Genomic DNA, 9,131 nt, shown 5'->3' with positions numbered 1-9,131 from the left:
AAGCGATAAAAGGATGAGATAATAGAAACTCTTAATGAGATCTATACTCTATGTGGAGTGGGGTACTTAGCTACATGAGTACTCTTGATAGACTCACCTACGTGAATGTGGAAGTGGGGGCCGCTTCCTATGGAATTTCGAGGCAGAATTCCTAGAGCGTTCACTAGACTGGGATACACGTGCATGGCCCTAAATGCACGGGCTTTTTAGAATACACCTAATGAAAAGGTTGTGTGTGGGTTTGATGTCAGAGATAGAGTTCAAGACTACGAGTCACTCTTGTTGAATCTGAATCTTACTCGCTATGCAAAGGTTCAAGTCGAAAGACACCTTTGTTTATGCACAATCTTATAGAAGCGTCTGACGCTATTCAAAAACCTATTTTTTAAATTCAAGTGGGGGATTGTTGGAAATGATGATGCCTTTATTGAAAAATTCATTGGAAATAATGATGGCATTTATGAGAGCTACTGTTGTTGTGAATTGAAAAAATTGAGAAGTCCCACATTGGAGGGATACCACACACTAGTAGGGTATATAAGGTGGAGGTAATGAACTTGGGATGGGCCCCAAGGGGCACCCCAATTTTGTGAAGGAGGCAGAACGCAAGCAAATTGACCACCACACACGCGTGCGCGCGCTGCCGCTGTCGTCCGTCCGTCCGGCCTGCCCGGTTCGGTTCGGTCCGGCCCGACTCGACTCGGCTCTGGCTTTGTGGTGTATTATTATTAACTGATTGCTTGCGTTCCATCTCTAATTGAAAATTTAATTACGTAACTGCCCTCCACCTAGTCATATCTGATCCAGTCTTCATCCCTGAATTCGTGCGTCTATTTTGCCCGGTCAAAACCCTAATCTTTGGTTTCACGTTTCCTTGCTGTCCGGTCAAAAGTCAGAGTCAATTTTCCTAAGTTTGGGGCGCACGATTTGGGGTCTTGGAGCGCACGTTTCTGAGAGCACTACTTGGAGGGCACGTTCTGGTGATCCATGGATCTCTCAGATCCAGTTGCAATTTTCCTCTATAAATAGAGGGTTCTCCTCAGTTGGAAAATCACACCAAAAGCACTCCGCATCTAAGGCTTTTCTCTCTTCTCCCCCTTCTTACGGCTTCATCTCTTTCTTCCTTTTCGAGTGGTCATAGTGCCATATTACGAGTGTCAGTCGTAAGACTGCCATATTGAGGGTGTAATTCTAGAACGGTTTTCTACAGTGCATTAGAACTTTGATACAGAGTATCTGGGTTGTTTTATCCTGGAGACTTCGTGGTTGATAGTCTGCCTTGAACAATTTTGGGCACTGCCTCAAAACGTTTTAAAGAGAGCGACCTAGTACGTGACTCAACCCAGTAATACTCTCGGTGGCATAAATTGTTTTCAAAGGTTTTCGAATTTCAAAAACAACATAATTTGAATTAAGTACTTAATTATATGTTGGACTTTTGTTGTTGAATGGATTGTGATAAGTTAAATCATGATATTCAACCAAATGAAAAGGTTACTACTCTTCACAATTTAGCTATTTAATCTTTATAGATGATTAACTTTAATCTTAAAATTCTAATTATAAAACGTTAGACTGCAATGAAGGTAGTTCATCGTTCATCATTTTCTCTCTGTCAACTATCTCTTGAATTCTAAAAGTATGTCGTTCTCGAATGTTCTTTTTAACCTAGATATGTTATAATTTGTATTTATGAATATAGTTTACACTATTGAAATCTCACAATTCCAACAAAAATGGAGTAGCCCTGAAAAATTGATATGTATGACAAAACAAATGATCTTGACAAACTCGTGGAGAACATGAATATCATCCTAAAATGCTATGAAAAACGAACCATATAAGGTGACAAATATTTGTCCTTACCCTCTAAAAAGGGAAATTATTTTCTTCAAAAGTCTAAGACTTGATTCAATTGCCTTATGAGCGGAACTCAACCAACAATTTATGTAAGACTCCTATCTTTTAAATCATTTTAAATTATTCATTTTCTATATTTTTTTGAAACAGATAAATATAATATATTAACAAAATTTAAGTATTAGGTGTACTAAGAATTAAATGTACAGAAGAGTATCAATACTTTATTTTCTAATTAATGTCTGTGATTTTTTAATTAATTATTATATTTCATTAAAATTATTAGTGTCCTTGTAGAAACTCTCATGTATGTCTATTCGTTTTTCTAATGCATTAATATCTATTAATTATTAAAATATTTTTTTTATGTAAATTATATTAAATATTTCTCATCACATAGATGGGGAACTATCTAAGTAAAATAAACCCTATAATGCTTCACCCTAGTGATATCTCTTTATTTGTCACTATAGTTACTTTTTTAACTACCGATACGGTGTCATCTATTCTTATTTATGTGATAACTTAAAAAAAAACTAAAATATTTACATCCAAAAAAATATTCACTTATTCTCTTTCTTTCCTGTTTACATCTCATAATTGTTTTCCCATTTTTTTTTCTTCTCATTCTATTTCTTCTTAAATTTGCTCAAAAGGTCTTCTTAATTTCAATTCTCTATTTCATCTCAAAAATCATTAAAGCTTTTCCCGACTTCAATTCCCTACTTTTTCAATTCCATCTTCAATAGATTCCGTCAATTTCAGATTCAAACTCAACGATTTCTTCATCTGTGATACACAAACTCAACGATTTCTCCGTTACACAAACTATCTCATTAGCTAATTCTCGTTTCTCCTTTGCGCAAAACAATCAATTCACATAATGCTCTCTTCTATCTCGTAAGAACCTATCTTCTTTGTCGCAAGAACCCATTCTTCTCTCTCGCTCAACCTCATTTCTAAATGAAAAAGAGGAAAAAATAGTGTTGGTGAGTGAACATCAATTAGGGTTTTTCTCGTGGCTTGCAAGACTTTTCCCCTATTCTCGCAACTTAACCTCTGCATCGATTAGGGTTTCTACATCTTGCGAGACTTGCAACACTTCTACCTCTTCGTGACTTGGTGATTATGGTATGAATTTTCATCTTCGCCTTGTTATCTCTCAAAAGAGAATAAAAGTAATCATTTCCCTATTTTGCATGATTGCATCTTAATAACTTTCTATAATGATTGTATTATTTAACTATATTTAAGCTTAATCGATGCTTTTATGCACTAGTTTAGTCATTGCTTTTGCATTACTTTAAAAGTAACTCTTAATCATCTTGAAATCATTGAATTGATGCTTTCTGGTTTACTCTAAAAATTCAATTCGATTCTAAGTGACATAAAATTATGAATTAATTAGGAAGTATGACTGACTAAAATTATGAAACTTGGTTGCAATCTTGTGCGTATTATTTTCTTAATTGAGTTTTCAAATTTTATGGTATTTATTAAAAATTTGGTCGATCATCTCTGCATTATTTTGATAAGCCCATTGATGTATATTTGTTTTCTGTTTTCTGCTCTTCTGATTCTAAATCCAGCTCTAGCTTTTCTGATTTTAAATCCTTTGGTTATGATTTTGATTAGCATCAAGTGAATAAAATAGATTTCAAAGCATTGTGAAAGTAATAAACACTTCCTAATTGTTAGTTGGTTTATATTGTATGCTGGAACAACTAGAATGCCTTAATCTAATTTTTTTTTTATTATTTTTAGGCTGCAAAGTCTCTAACTCTTTTTTTATTGTACTCATCCTACCCTTATTGTTAGTTCTTTATATGAAGCACTTGAGATATAGTAAACCTATTATGCTATTTCCCTTTCTTAATTTATGAGATTTCGTGGATTATAAAATATGAGAAATTCAACTCTCTAATCTTAAAGACACTTTGAAAAACTTGAAGCATCAAGGATGAAGAAGGGTTAGTGTTAACATAAATAAGGGTTAGTGTTCAGTCTTTGATTCTATATTTAGATCTAGTTGTTGAAGGATTGATTTGGGGTTGTGAATTTTTTGTTGCTGTTGAGAATGAAAATGAAGCCAGGGTCACTAGATCAGTGGAGGAACTACTTTAGGTCGTCAAATTCAGATATTTTCGATATAATTGAGTATGCAATTGTGGTTGCTGCTTCTGATTCTCCAAAGGAGTTTAAGTTGAGGAGAGATAAGATTGCTGAGAGGTTGTTCTCTTGTAAGTTGACTCGTTGTTTGGGGTGTGATAAGGTTGAATTGGTTGTGAATGGGGATGATGATCATGAAGGTTGCAAGAGTGATGGTGTTGAGTTTGGAGCTGGTGGAAGCAAAGAGAGTAATGTGACTGATCATGGATTGATGATGGATGGGAACCTTCACTATGCGAAAAATGGTATTTTACAGCGCTTTTTCAAAAATAAAAGCGTTGTAGAATCCAGCGCTGTAAAATGATACAACAGCGCTCTTTAAAATAAAAAAGCGCTGTAAATCCCTTCTAAAAACGTGCTGCTTGTTGTACTAGTTTTAAAACGCTTTTTAAAAAAAGCGCTGTAATAGGTGAATTCCTTTATTTCAGTTAGATCTCTTTCTGGGATTATATCAACAATCTCCTTCATGAATCGCAATATATAGGATCCGCAGTCTATGTTGTTAGTTTGACGAGGGCACTATAAAATAAAACATATAAGTCAATAAATATTTGTGCATTGTAACACCCATTTATTGGAATCCATGTGATTTATTTGAATCCATGTGATTTATTTGACTTTTGCTTCAACACTGTAACACCCATTTAAGCTCGGAAAACATGTAAAGCACTATTGAATAAATGTGATTATTAGTATTAACAAACACATTATATATATATATATATATATATATATATATTTGTAAGAAATAAATATATTTGTAAGAAATAAATGAATACAATACCTGAAGAGTGTGAAGAAATACGTAGGTTTCGTAGGGTTACAGTTTCATTTAAGAAGGAACATCGAGAATGCACAGAAATACGAACGGTTCGTAGGACAGAGTAGAGTTTGCAATGAAAAGAGTACGTAATAATGTTCGTAGGGATTGTAACAAATATGAAGATGGTTTGCAATGAAGATGGTTAACAATATGGTTCGTAGGGACAGTAGGGTTCCCAATGAGAAGGACACTGAAGCGTAGTGAAGTTTATGTAATGAAGAGGAAACTGAAGGGTTTAATGTTATATATAAAATCCTATTACAGCGTTCTTTTTTTAAAAAAAAGGAGGTCTTTTACAACGCTCTTTAAAAAAGCGCTGTAATAGGCTTTTAAAAAATAAAATAAGGATGTCTTTTACAGCGCTTTTTTAAAGAGTGCTGTAAAAGACCACCTTATTTTATTTTTTTAAAGCCTATTACAGCGCTTTTTTAAAGAGCGTTGTAAAAGACCACCTTATTTTATTTTTTAAAGGCCTATTACAGCGCTTTTTTAAAGAGCGCTGTAAAAGGTCTCCTTATTTTATTTTTTAAAAGCCTATCACAACGCTTTTTTAAAGAACGTTGTAAAAGACCTCCTTATTTTATTTTTTAAAAGCCTATTACAACGTTTTTTAAAAGAGCGTTATAAAAGACCACCTTATTTTATTTTTTAAAAGCCTATTACAGCGTTTTTTTAAAGAGCGCTGTAAAAAGGTCTCCTTATTTTATTTTTTAAAAGCTTATTACAACGCTTTTTTAAAGAGTGCTGTGAAAGACCTCCTTATTTTATTTTTTTAAAGCCTATTACAACACTTTTTTAAAGAGCATTGTAAAAGATCTCCTTATTTTATTTTTTTTAAAGCCTATTACAACGTTTTTTTAAAGAGCGCTGTAAAAGACCTCCTTATTTTATTTTTTAAAAGCCTATTACAACGCTTTTTTAGAAGCCTTTTAAAGCGCTTGTTCAAAAGCGCTGTAAAAGACCTCCTTATTTTATTTTTTTAAAGTCTTTTACGACGCTTTTCCAAAAAGCGCTCTAATAGGTCCTTTAATTATGTGAAAGCGCAAGTGTTTTACAGCGTTTTTTTTACAGCGCTTGTCAAAAAAGCGATGTTGTATTCTCCGTTATTTTTAAAATATCATACAACAGCGCTTATATTTAATAAGCGCTATAAAAGGCGCGCTATAAAATGTCATTTTTGTCGTAGTGCTTTTTAGCAATTATAGCTTTGGTGAAGCTGGGGCTTTGACTGATGAGATTGAAGAAGAATCTCAGTTTGTTGGTGAGGTTTTAAGGATTAGACTTTAGAGACATTCTCTACAACCGTGAAGAAGAGGTATGTATTTTTCTCTCTCTTCCCTTTCTTTGATTGCCTTTGTTGGATGTTTGATGAGATTTTTTTGGAAGGAATTGGCATTGATTTATGGTTTTTAATTGGATGGAATTTTGTTTTTGTTTTTCTTAGAAGGTTGATCCAGAGGAGTCATTTAAGGTCTAGCATAAAGCCAACTTACTTCGCAAATACATAAGATAGCCTTCTAAACTAGCAAACTGATCAATTGAGACCTAGAGAGGCCTTAAAATGTAGCGAAGCTGTTCAATATAGATCAAAGTGGGAATAAACTCCCCAACGGTTGTAGGGTTTGTGAATGGATAGATGGACATTCATTTTTAAAAAGAACAGAACCCCTGTTAATCAACCTTGAGTAGAATGCAAAGTATGATATAGTTTGAATTCTTAGACTCAATTTGTCAGAAAAAAAGTTGATTTAGTTGGAAATTATCAATTTTCCGTAGATTTTGTGATTGTTAGAACAGATTTGCTTTTCCTTTTCCAAGATGATGCTAATATTTTCTTAGTATTTCGACCATGTCGCTTCTGCTTGTGGGAATCCTGTTTGCTGTTGTCTGAGTTTTTTAATCAAGATAGGATAGAGTATTTATGATAAATTATTACCTCCTAATTCCTTCTTATAAGCTTTCATTATTAATACAATGTAAAACCATTCTTGTATATGTAATATGTATGCAACTAAAGCTATTTTTTCCCCCCCAATTTCCCCTGCTTATCTCTTGAATAGGTAAGTTTAATTAAGAAGGTTACCGAACAAGTAAGACTTCTTGCCAAGGATGAAGATGAGAAACTTACCGAAACCAGCTTATATGATGTTATTCCTCCTTATGACCAAGCAAAAGCACTTGGGAAGACAAATATTAATGTTGATCGTATAGCTTATGGCTTACCTTGTGGTAGTCTTAATGTTTGCTCGGATGAAAAAGCTTGAAAGAGACCTATATAATCAACGGAAGGAGTAAGTATTTACCATTTGTTGATTTGATCTTGTTTGGTTTTATTCTGTTTTGGATTTTAAGCGAAAAAAGGTTACTTCAAAGGCCATTATACATGAGAAAGGTTTAGTTACATACATTGCGGAAGGCTGCCACATTAGAATTTTTACGAACTATATATACTGTGAAGTCAAAACTTATTGCAGACCCCATGGTTTGCATAGGGACACTGTATGTCTATTGTTTGATGCATCGATGAACTTATTACTATGAAAATATCTATTATTAAATTATCTCATCTAAGTTACTTTTCTTGCCTATCCATTGCAATATAGCATGATTTAGTTTTACCTTTTTGCATGTTAAACCGGCAAAATATTCTTTTGGAGTTGGAATTCTAACTTTCCTTCCATTTATTAAAATGCTTTTAACTATTTTGACTTCTAGTTTCTATTTCATGTTAGCTTTTTCCAGTGACAATTTATTGACAAAGCTATTATGAATTTCTATTTCTATGTCATATATGTATAGCCATTATGCCTTCATTATGTGTGTGTGTAACTTGGTGACTGACACTCAAATGGTGTGTTACTTGCACAGGCGCTTTGACATAACTCAAATTCCTGACGTGTATGATTCATGCAAGTAAGTTATCTCTTTCATTAGGTTTTAATGACCGTCCTCTTCCTTAACCAAATACTTAAAACTAAATTTTATATATATTTGTGTCTCCGATATGCATAAAGACTTAACTAATGTTCAATTTCACAAATTTGAAAATTAAATTGACGGGTTCATTTAAACTATGTAGCTTTTTTTATTCTTTTCTTATGAGAAGTTAATTTTTACTTGCAAATTACAGATATGATCTCTTGCACAATGCACATCTTAATCTAGAAGGACTGGATGAACTATTTAAAGTTACTCAGGTATGTTATGTTAGGAAAATCTCTGCTCAGCTAGAACTGATTGAACAAGTGCAAGACAAACATTTCTTATAAAATTATGAACAGTGTTTTCCTTAAATATTTTGAGTGAAACATTGTATGTTAAAAACAAAGATAGTCAGGCATTCCCTTGCAGAAATGAAACACAAAAATATGATATTTATTTGTATATTACATAACCTTATTGATGAGTACTATTTGTTCACTTTCCTTGCTGCACCACCTTCTTATTTGCAGGCACTTGCTGATGGTGTAATTCCAAATGAATACGGAATTAATCCAACTCAGAAGCTGAAGATTGGCTCAAAGGTAACCTCCAGCTGTAAGGAGTATTGCAAATTGTCTGTATCTGTACATAATTTTATGTTCAGTCTGATACTATGTGATGAATATGTGAGTGCTCTGATTTGATGCATTGTTTCAATTATTTGTGCCTTTTTAATCCAGATCGCACGTCGATTATTGGGGAAATTTTTTGATTGATTTGAGGAACACTCGTGAGGAAGCCAAAAGCTGAGGGAGTAGGTCCCTATACTTGTTGAGTCTTGTTGTAAGCCAAAAGCCAAATTTTCGATAATTGTAAGTCTTGTTTTTTCTGTTGGTATACTTGTTGAGTTCTACTCCCTATTCTTATATGGTTGTAATTGATGCACAAAAGCTGTCAAAGGTGTTTTGATTCTCTGTTGTAAAATTCTGCTATTTGCAGAATGTCTCAGAAACTAAACTAGAGAGCTCAGAGGAGTCATTTAAGGTCTAGCATAAAGCCAACTTACTTAGTGTTTTGGTTGGATTTGGATTTCCTATTCCAATATTTACTTTTTATATCCATATCCAAAACTTTTTGGAGTATTTACTAAATATTTTATTTACGAAGATGATGACTGTTCTTCATGAAATTTGTTTGCAGTTTATCATAATAAATGTTAAGAAACTCATTCTGACTTATGTTAAAAGTTTATTGAATCTTTTAAAGCAAAATAATTATTTATTGTATGTTTTATTAAAATTAGTAAAATTATATTATATTTTATTGTATGTTTCAATGGAATTAGTTAATAAAAATA

At 33.0% G+C, this 9,131-nt stretch overlaps 1 long non-coding RNA gene across 1 annotated transcript; it reads left to right on the top strand.

The window, feature by feature from the left end:
- The first annotated feature begins 6,896 nt into the window (after positions 1-6,896).
- On the top strand, positions 6,897-8,125 carry LOC113784784 (uncharacterized). The gene is made up of 3 exons (XR_012163901.1): positions 6,897-7,143; positions 7,721-7,765; positions 7,983-8,125. It is a non-coding gene; the product is annotated as an uncharacterized lncRNA (long non-coding RNA).
- The last annotated feature ends 1,006 nt before the right edge of the window (positions 8,126-9,131 follow it).

This window comes from Cicer arietinum, chromosome 7 (assembly GCF_000331145.2).
Source record: "Cicer arietinum cultivar CDC Frontier isolate Library 1 chromosome 7, Cicar.CDCFrontier_v2.0, whole genome shotgun sequence".
NCBI classification, from domain to species: Eukaryota; Viridiplantae; Streptophyta; class Magnoliopsida; order Fabales; family Fabaceae; genus Cicer; species Cicer arietinum.
The sequence above is the reverse complement of the archived record's forward strand: the minus strand, read 5'-3'. Positions and strand labels throughout refer to the sequence as shown.